Genomic DNA, 9124 nt, shown 5'->3' with positions numbered 1-9124 from the left:
TGTCACCAGGCAAAGTGCTGAGAGATTGTTCCCTCACCAAAAGGTCTTCCAGTACTTCAGAAATGGTGACCTGACACCCACTCACCTACCTGAGAAAATAAGTAGTTAAATCAGCAATGTAATCACATACACTTTCATCTGCCTTGCGTTTATGTTCATGAATTTTTTTTCTATGCATTTCAGGGGTTAGTATGTCACAATCAAGTAAACATTGTTTTACACTATAGCAATTCAAACAATCAATATCAGGCAGTTTATCAATTGCATTAACAGCTCTATCATGGAGTAAGGGGGTCAGGAACCATACCCAGAGCCCTTGTTCAACATTATTCTGTTTACATACCCTCTCAAATGTATAAATAAAACTATCAAAGTCATCTCCCTCCCTGTTCTGAGGAAAACGTTTACTGACCTGTATGGCTTCTGAGGTTCGGTCATTCCCTTCCCCATTACCTCCATGACCCCGTTGAAGGGTTAGAAGCTCCTTTTCATGCTGTGTCTACCTCTCATTTTCTTCAGCTTCCATATCCAAATGCCGCATTTCACACTGACACTGCTTCTCTTTTTCCCGTTTTTCAGCCTCCAGTTCAAGTATCTTTAATTCCAGATGGATTTTTAAGTCCTCTGATGAAAAGGTAAACCGTCTTGTCTGGGAAGGCTGCTTATCCCCAATGCTCAATTGGATATCCTAGGAGCTGCTGGTCTGCTCTGCGGCTGTGACTAAAGCTGAGATCATTGCTTCCTTAGTCAGGATGGCAGGCACCAGTCCTTTTGCTTTACAAACTTTGGCCAACTGGTTCCTTATCAGCTTGCTATAATCCTCTGCTGACATCTTTGCCTCCTATCCCTGACTAAACTGACTAAAAAAATGAATAAAAACGTAGTGACAATGAAACTCTGTATATTTACCTTGTGGCTGTTGAGAGTGCACACCTGTGTAACAACTACCCACAGTCTACAAAAGATCAATTAAAATGCCACACCACTGGCTCCAATATGTGATGAGCCCTCTTTACCCCAGGGCAGTAACTAAGGAGTCTCAATCCTCACCACTGTGTCTGGTAAGGGAGTGTCACTAAAAGCAGGGATAGAAATATAAAATTTCTTCTAAGAGTGCACTGGGAACAGGTTCAAAACCTGGGACTGGGCCATATGGTATACTCCAGGTCCTCAAATGAGTCTCCACCATAACCACTGCAGAGCACTGTGTCCCAGTTTTTGGTATCTGACAAATTCACTCTTAAATGTCTGATATTTACACACGCACACACACACACACACACACACACACACACACACACACACACACACACACACACACACACACGCATGCATGCACACACACACACACACACACACACACCACACACATGCACTCTTGGGAAAGACTGACACAGATTAACCTGCTGTGTTTCTTTGCCCAAATTACAAGATAACACCTGCCACCAGGCAAATACTATAAGACCCTTCAAAAGGGGTGTTCAAGTATGTTGGGTAAAATATATATTGAATTAAATGGTAGCATGTATCCCAAGCAGTAAGGCTTTTCAGAGTGGCCCTGGTGTTATCACAATAAGCGTAAACACTCTCAAGTTATTAAGAATATTAACTAAATAACCAGCCACAATGAGAGGTAGTAAAACATTTAATGATAAATAAAAGGATTTAAAACATGATAGTACTGAATAACTGATTCCAATAAACAACAGAGTTTAACACAGAAAATATGAAAATGATACTGTAGGATAGATCTTACATTGATTTTAGAAAACCTCTACATAACTAGCTGCAGTTCCCTCACTATCTGAAGATTAACTGCCCCTATCTAACTTAAATAGCAAGGCAAGATTCTACTCTTACTTCTGCAAACAAGATGAGAAATTATGCCTACACTCCAGGCTGTGGTCTGTCCTCAGCAACTGGAACAACTACTCTGAAAACAACTGGGCTACTACTGCTGAACAGCTCTAGAAACACACTGGACTACTACTGCTGAACAGCTCTGAAAAAAACTGACTCAGAACCTGCTTTTGTAGCAGTTTTTTTTTTAATTAACAGGAAGCTGCTATGAGAATTCTACTCTCTCATATCAGACTTTGAAAAGTAAACAAACAGCTGCAGTAAAGATTCTATTTCCCAGTTCTGGCACACATTGACATTGCATCTAGGTCAACTGAATCTGGCATAACATACATTCAGAATTCTCTTTAAAAAAAAAAAACATACATTTGGTCAGCCGTAAGAACACTGTTTGACATTCAAACTTTTTGCATAAATCAGAGTGATAATCAAAAGGTATAAACTTATTTACAAAATTATAGCTAGTCATGTGAGCATATGTAACCTAGGGTAATTTACAATTACTTTAGCCAGTCATGCTAGCACAGATAGCAATATCTAATACCTTCATATGTGCCATTAAGTTAGCAGGGATAGGCAAAGGTATCTATATAATGCATGATTAAACCAATCAAAGTGGAATGCCAGTTAAAATATGGTGACCAGGCCTATAATGGCAATGAAAATAGTTCAAAAACAAAAGAGAAGCCTGCAGAAACATAACCAGAACATGCAGATGAGAATCCCCATAAAAAGATAATGTGTGATGTGAATGAGACTGTATAGATTTAATCATGAATAAGGTCAGTGCTGTCACAGTGCAGGTGACAGAACAGGATCAATGAAATAATAGCTGTGCTGTTTCTGCTAACTATAATCATATACATATCTTCAATAGTTTCTCATATTCTTGGCACATTTTGTTTATTCAAAGTTATGCCTGAGAAGACAAGGTCAGTTTTTTGTACATTTCACTTATCATGTACTTTTTCACCTTTAATAAGTAACAACAATGCATTATGTAGTATTTGGTTTGACTACTACTGCTATGTCATGAGGATTAATAAGCAACACAGTAACAGAGGATATTGTGTAGCATCAATGTGGTTTACACTACAAAACATCTCTAGAAGCTATATTTCATGACAAGCAAATAATGGAAACTAGCTCAGTAGTATTAATGATTTATACCTGTGATCTAACATGCTCCTTTACTAAAGATATATAAATATATTTATTGCACTTAGGGATTACAGTCATAATGCCAACAGGGGTGAAGGTGCAGTGGGGGGGGGGGGGTTGCAGCCCCCCTGCATAAATGTGTTTCCCTTTGCTGGACACACCTCCGCTACTTAAATATACTAACTCTGAGATTGCACTACAGTGGGGAAAAGGGGTATATTTCCTTATCCCAACTGCACCGAGCTTCAGTTAACTGATTTACGCTAAAGTGCACTTTCGCTGAAGTTGGTCTCGCCTTTCTGTTGTTTGAACAACTGTGTTTTCAAACAACAGAAGTAGACCCATCTATATATATATATATATATATATATATATATATATATGTATATATGTATAAAATTATAAAATGTGTGTATTGCTGTTATATGATTTGCCTCTTCACACATTTTACCGCATGCTCAAATGTTTGTTGTTTACACTGATGGTATAGTTGGTCAAATGATGTCATGGCTGAACTCCAGGAGATTGACCATTACATTATTTAGTCCCCCTTCTCTGTTCTATGAGGTTGTTTGACTCAGAAGTTAGTATATTTAATTTCCAGGTCTGTGAGGGCACAGCCTCCATGTTAAGTGGTATGAGTGGCAATGCCCCCCATAAAAGTTGTTTTCTGTTTTAGTTTTGTTAGTTACAAATGTAACCTATCAGTTACAGTTACAATTACTTGTTTTACTTGATTTAGTTGGCAATAAGTAGTGATAGCTGATGAGTTTGTTCAGTGTTTTCCATTTTAAGCAATCCCATCTCCTGTAGCTTCCTGTGATCTAAATGTAGTGTCTCCGGCTGTACACACATGCAGTATGTCCTTAAAGACTTTAGAGGTATAAAAGACTGAGTTCAAATAATGACATCTAAATCTATTTTACTTACTGAATTTAGTTAGTTTACTTTGCATGTAACTGCTACTGTCTGCAGCATTTTGAGATTTTTAAAAGTACGTGACACATTTTTTGCTAACTATTATAAATTCTATAACAGACATTGCAATGGTGTACATTCTAAGAATCATGGTTATAATATTTCAAAATTTGAAATCTTCTGGGTAATTACTGGGCATTCAGTCCTGAAGGCCATGAATTTGCCCAGTCCAAATGCCCATTTGCACTGAAAATTTGTTTGGGTAATTGTCACAGTAAGTAAATGAAAGCTGAGACAATCTAGTCATGAGGCACATGTGAAGTATTTTGTTAACACTTCACAGCTTCAACATGCTGTACTAACTGCTAGACATGCTTATAATTCTCTTTTTCCTTTCAATAAAATATTTCACTACAGTATATCTCTGTAAAAACTTAAATATTTCTGGTCTGCTACAGCATTCAGGACTTTACAGAATATCGGTAATGAAAGAAAATACTTACAAATTTTCAAATGTGCAACAAAACTATGAGGTAGGACCAGAAGGAGAGAGGTAGGAGTGCAATTTCTGGACATAATAGAAGGAGTGAAGCAAGTAGAATGACAGAAGTCCTGAAAATGTCAGCACATAGATGACATGTGGCTTACATTATTAGAAAAGGTCATTCAAATACTTCCTAAGAGCATGGGAGAAATATTATATATTAAACTTACATAGTGAGCACGGGTTGTTGAGATGACTGTGTGTAAAAGTGAATACGTGCTAAGATAAAGGATTATATTATGCATGGTTGACATGTCACTTGGTCAGCATACAAAACAAACACCACATGTCAAACATTCAATGTTAAGTTGTCAATCTCGCCTTCATTCTTGCTGGATGGGTACGGAGCCGATCCTCGGCTCCGACTCGGCCAATACTAAAAGCTTGAGAGCTAATTCCACCGGCTCGAGGCTCCCCTATATTCCACAATGCTAGGCGGTAACTACTCAGATCTCGTTTGCCGCTATAGCTGACGAGGTGCTCTTCTACCGGCTCAGGCAGGTTAGTTTAACTTTTACCTTTTAGGTACTTCTAAAACCCTTTTTTGTTGTTCATATCTAGCCCTTTTAGTTTAATTTAAATATTTAGATCTCTCGACCCCTTTTTTGTCGAGTATTTTTTCCCCTTCTCCCCTTATCTTGTAGGCCTTCGGCCCTTCCCTTCCCCCAGTCCTTCAGCGACTAATTTTAGTCTTCCTTTTTGTCAGTAAGGGCTTATGTGTGTGTGTCTGTGGCTTTTTAGCCTTTAGTTATTAGTAGTTAGCTAAATAATTTTTTTATATAGGGTGTGTCTGTGTGTTTTTGCTGTTGTCAGGCATTTTCCCTACAATGTCTAAAGAAAAGGTCTCAGGCTTCAAGAAGTGTGACTCGTGCTGTCAGAAAATGTCTCTGACAGACGGTCACACTTCTTGTGTGTATTGCCTGGGGCCTGTGCACCTGCAGGACTCATGTGCTGTCTGCCATGGTTTCAGCCCTCGAGTCCTGCAGGAGCACAAGAACAAACTCATTCTAAGGGGTTTGTTAAAGCCTGAAGGTCCCCCGACTCAGTCTAGTTCGGGAAAACCTTCAAAGGCTTCAAAACAGTCGACTCCTGCTCCTGAGTCGACTGTAGAAATGTTGAAGCAGGTTCCGACATCGGCTCCGGCCGGAGCTGATGTTTTTGGGCCTCAAACTATTACCTCGGCTCCGGCTGGAGCCGAGGCTGTTAAGGCTTCATCGGCTCCGATAGTATCGGAGCCACATTCTAAAAAGAGATCGAGATCCCCTTCCATAGGATCTACTATTACTTCGGCTCCGGCTGGAGCCGAAGCTAGTAAGTCCCCATCGGCTCCGATACCATTATCGGAGCCATCTTACAGAAAGAGATCCAGGTCCCCCTCAATCGGTTCCGTACACTCGGCACCAGGATCTCCTCTCCTTTCGGAGCGGAGTCACAAATCACATTCCTCTCGGTCTTCCAGGTTGTCAGACCATGACTTGCAGAGGGTGGTGAGTAGACTTCTTAAGTCCGAGGCACTGGCCCAAATGCTCCATAGCCCGACTCATCAGTCATTGGCTATTCCCGTCCCTCATTACATTCCTCCTCCGACTCCTTCGAGTTCGGAGCCAAGGCTTGTTGGAGCCATCACTGTCAGTGCGTCGGATCCGATACCATCTTTTTCAGCTCCGTCGTCTGCTCCGATCTCCTCTTTGGAGGGATCTCGGCGCCGGGCTTCCCTCGTCGGCTCCGAGGGCGGTGGCATCGGACCCTTGTCCGACCCGCCTCTCTCTCGGGCTTGGCGCTGGTGAGTCCGGCTCCGAGGCCGGCTTCGGAGCCGTCTCTGTCGGTGCCGGGAGGGGTCCTTGTCTCTTCGGAGCGAGGGCCTCGGACCTTGCCTGACAGGGATGCCTTCGAGGTCATGCGGAGCGTGCTAGAACCAGGTTCTGCCCCGCAGTCGGTTCCATCAGTTCCTCCTTCTACAGTGCCTGCAGAGATTTCTGCTCACCCCCTTGTCTCACACCGTAGAGAACCAACTCCTCAAGTTTCCCCATTGGGAATTTCCTCCTCTTCCGAGGTCTCTCCTGACCCTGCAGGAGATCCCCCTAGGAAGAGGCAGTGCAAGAGGAAGCACATTGACTCCCCTGAGTCTATCACCTCTGACACTGACTTGGAGGAATCGAAGGGTCCCCCATTCCCCCTCTGAGGATGTCTCCTTTGCGGACATCCTAGAAATACTCAAACAGAGGGGAAATTGGCCAGCCCTTAACCCTTCGGAGGATGAGTCAGTGTATCTTGAGGCGTTTGGTTCTCGCCCTTCTACCTCCTGGGTGTCCCCTCCCTTTGACCCCTTATGGAAGTGGTGGCAAGGAAGGCTTGGACGGCTCCTGACTCAGTGGAACCCACCCGAGGAGACCATCCAAATTTATCACTGCTCCCTCAGACAAACAGTTTCTCCAAAGGTGTCTCGGTTGATGCCATGGTGGTGGCTGCGCCACAAAGAAGGAACTAGCTGATCCTTCTGTTCCTGTCCATCCTCCTAATAAAGAATCTAGGACCATGGACAGGTACGGTAAGCGGATGTTTTCATCAGCGACCTTTTCTATGCGGTCGCTGAACTACTTATGCCACTTCACCCGTCTCCAAAGAGATTTACTCAAGGATATGGGTGAACTGATGAAGGATCCTACAGCTGAGGGGTTCAAAGACACAATGAACTCCCAGTTGGCAACCCTAAATTCAATAGTGAACTCCTCCATGCGACTGGTTTCTTACGCAGCAGATGGAGCGGTAGATCTGCAGGCACAGGCATTGCCTTACGAAGGCACGCCTGGATGCGACTGTGCAACTTTGCGGACCCTTTCAAGGCGTCCTTCACCAACTCCCCCTTTGACGGATCATCTTTGTTTGGTCCACAGGTGAAGGATACATTGACCAGGTGCGAGGTGGAAGGTAAGACTCTCTCTGCCGTAGGAGTCCGTTTTTCCACCCCTTCTAGACCCTATCCCAAAGGTCAGAGGGGAGGGAAGATGTGGTTTCGGAAACAATCTCAGGGAGTCTCATCTGACGCACAGGGCCGATTCCCCTCTAGAGGCAGAGGGGGGAATAATAATCGACGCCGCCCCAGAGGCAGAGGAGGTCCGCAAAACCAGGGTAGCAGAGAGGTGTTCTCTGACAAACCCTTTCAGCACCCCTGAGGGGCTGCCCGGCTGTCCGCCTTCGGAGGCAGTCGAAGATTATCACTGTACCCAGAAGCCTGGCTTCCCTAACTCAAGACAAATGGGTACAGTCGATCATATCCGAGGGTTACAAAATTCCCTTTATTCACATTCCAACTCAACCAAAAAAATCCCTTCCAGATGTTCCACCCGGTCTAAGGAACAAAGCAGGATTGGAAGTTTCAAAGCTGCTATTAAAAAGAGTCATCCAACCAGTCCCAGCAGACCAGCAAGGATCCAGAATCTACTCCAAATTCTTTTTGGTACCAAAAAAAACAGGGGACTGGAGGCCCATTCTAGATCTCAGTCATTTAAACAAGTTTGTCAAGAAAACAAAATTCCGGATGGTCACGCTACAGTCCATCCTACCCTTCTTGGGTCAGGACAATTGGATGTGCTCGATAGATCTTCAGGATGCGTACTATCACATCAAAATGAACCGACGCTCCAGGAGATATCTCCGCTTCAGGCTGGGAGCCAGTCACTACCAGTTCAGAGCCCTGCCCTTTGGTCTCACTACAGCCCCCCGAGTGTTCACCAAATGCATGGCAGTGGTCACGGCTCACTTGAGGTGCCAGGGATTCCAGGTGTTTCCATATCTGGACGATTGGCTCCTTATGGCCACCACCAGGCATCAGCTTCTACTATCCAGAAATTTCACCATGCAAACCTGTCAAGCTCTAGGCATCTCAATAAATTTCGAAAAAGCAAGTAGAATGACAGAAGTCCTGAAAATGTCAGCACATAGATGACATGTGGCTTACATTATTAGAAAAGGTCATTCAAATACTTCCTAAGAGCATGGGAGAAATATTATATATTAAACTTACATAGTGAGCACGGGTTGTTGAGATGACTGTGTGTAAAAGTGAGTACGTGCTAAGATAAAGGATTATATTATGCATGGTTGACATGTCACTTGGTCAGCATACAAAACAAACACCACATGTCAAACATTAATTATATTATACACAAAACACATCAACATCCAGTGCATCAAAAAAGGAAACAAATTTCCTTTTCCAGTGGACTACCTATAACTCTACCACCTTCAGCTCAAAATTGTCTGAATAGTGGCAGTTATCTAAAGGTTGTTTTTAAATTTCAGATACATGTTAGGTTTTAGGGGCAGTGCCAAGTTTAGGAATAGGGTTAGCATGCATTGCTAAGGAAGACTGCTTCAACATAATACATGCTAACCCTAACCCTGCCCCAAAGTGAACTTAAAAATAAAGCCCTTCTCATAGCACTGCTACTATACAAGATAGCTTAGACACTCAGAACACCACACACACACACACACACACACACACACACACACACACACACACACACACACACACACACACACACACACACACGTATGCACAGACATACAGACACATAAGCTATCCCCTAACCTAACCCTGACCCTAACCACAAACACCTGCAGCCACACACACACAAA

Source organism: Protopterus annectens, chromosome 2.part1, assembly GCF_019279795.1.
Source record: "Protopterus annectens isolate FY-2018-M chromosome 2.part1, PAN1.0, whole genome shotgun sequence".
NCBI classification, from domain to species: domain Eukaryota; kingdom Metazoa; phylum Chordata; order Ceratodontiformes; family Protopteridae; genus Protopterus; species Protopterus annectens.
This window is presented reverse-complemented; position numbering follows the sequence as displayed.